The sequence below is a fragment of the Microtus ochrogaster genome, unplaced genomic scaffold, assembly GCF_000317375.1.
Source record: "Microtus ochrogaster isolate Prairie Vole_2 unplaced genomic scaffold, MicOch1.0 UNK202, whole genome shotgun sequence".
NCBI lineage: Eukaryota > Metazoa > Chordata > Mammalia > Rodentia > Cricetidae > Microtus > Microtus ochrogaster.
In genome coordinates this window covers 61,285-63,081 of record NW_004949300.1, presented here as the reverse complement: position 1 = coordinate 63,081, position 1,797 = coordinate 61,285, and the positions used below count along the sequence as shown (strand labels likewise).

Genomic DNA, 1,797 nt, shown 5'->3' with positions numbered 1-1,797 from the left:
TAATTTTCCCCAAATTCCATTTTCAGTGTTTCATGATGTATGCAAAAATAAAGCAGCTTCTTTAGGGAATTCTCACATCTCAAGCCTATGTATTTTCAAAAATATAACACTAAAGAATCATGGATGCTTATCAATGGCACCTTCACATTTCTCCTGAGTCTATACTCTAGAGTTCATGATGTCTTTAGTACACACTTGATCAAATGGCACTCAAAATGTTTTAAATTTCAGACAAATAGTATTTGGCCTTTTCTTTCTAGTAAGGAAACATGAACATAAACACTTCCAATAACATTCACCATCACCAATACTCTTCAATGACCATGCAACTCAAATTACAAAATTAGGTAAAAGTTGGTCCACACAAAAAGCATATTGTCATTTAGTGGAGAGGAGTTTGGAAACACCACAATACTGTTTGGAGTGTGAATCTGACTTAATCTTGATTTTCAGGGTGCTACTTCTCTTACTACATCAGAAAACCCACTACCATTCTTACCAACAACAAAAATCAGGTTAGTTGTCTGGCCAGCTCTATCCACATTCTTACTGGTAAAGACTATGTTCTCTGGTGTTGCATGCACAGGTTCAAATCTGTTGTCACCTTCAACTGTAGTAACAGAAATATTTCAAACTCAGTGCCAGTCATTTTTATACTTTGTTTGACATCACCTGTTGAATAAACATTAATATTGATCCTGACTTTGGCAATCATATCTGATTAACTATCATATAACACATGTTGGCAAAGGTATTCTTGTAGTCATTCATTTTGCATATTCAATTATAATATGAGAACCAATCATTTCCACTCTTTAAAACTGATAGTGAATCCAAGGTTCATACATATTCCCTTTTTTCTGAATTCCTTGTGTCAAGACCTGTGGGATCACTCTGTTGGGTAATCCTTCCCCTTTCAACCAGATCCAAAAGGACACTTGTCAGTTTTCTGAAAATGTAAAACTTTGGTGTCATACCATAGTAATACTTGGTGGGAGAATTGATACATATGCTAAAAGGGACATACTAATTAGAAATCTGCACAAAAGTTTTATTCTTGTAGGATTATGAATAGAAAAGATGTACGAATCAACATTTTAAGTTTACCAGACATTCATATTGTGTGTTCTCTCTGTGTGTGAGAGTTTTTCTGTTTGCATTCTTCTCTGTCTCTCTCATCATCATCATCATCATCATCATCATCATCATCATCATCATCATCTCTCTCTCTCTCTCTCTCTCTCTCTCTCTCTCTGTGTGTGTGTGTGTGTGTGTCTGTGTGTGTGTGTGTGTGTGTGTGTGTGTGTGGTATTTTCTCTTAAAGACATTTATTAAGTTATAAAAGAGGTTCATGGAAAAATAAAAGGAATTTATTATCTAGTAAATTTCTATTACTTGACTACTTTATAATGGTCATGTAAAGTTAGGAAAACAATAAACATGGTAGAAGAATGTGCCTTCCCTTCATTCAAGATCTAACCAAAGATCATCCTATGCATAATTCAGTTCAATATTTTTACTGTTATTTTAGCAATGTTTACAAAATTGAAGGAGTCTCCATGGATACAATCCACATGGGATGTACAAAAAGACAAGATCTCCTGAGCAAATTGGGAGCATGGACAACATAGGAGAGGGTAAAGGGATTGGGCTAGGAAGGGAGGGGAGCAGAGAAAAATATATAGCCTAATAATAACAAATTTAACAAAAGAAAAGACACTGAATATTATATAGAAATACATTTTCATGCAGGAACCTATTTGGAGACATTTTGTTAGCATCATTACTTACAACTTC

At 34.5% G+C, this 1,797-nt stretch overlaps 1 pseudogene; it reads right to left on the bottom strand.

The window, feature by feature from the left end:
* Positions 1 to 499: 499 nt before the first annotated feature.
* Positions 500 to 1,797, bottom strand: part of LOC101992854 — a 3,022-nt pseudogene continuing 1,724 nt past the window's right edge.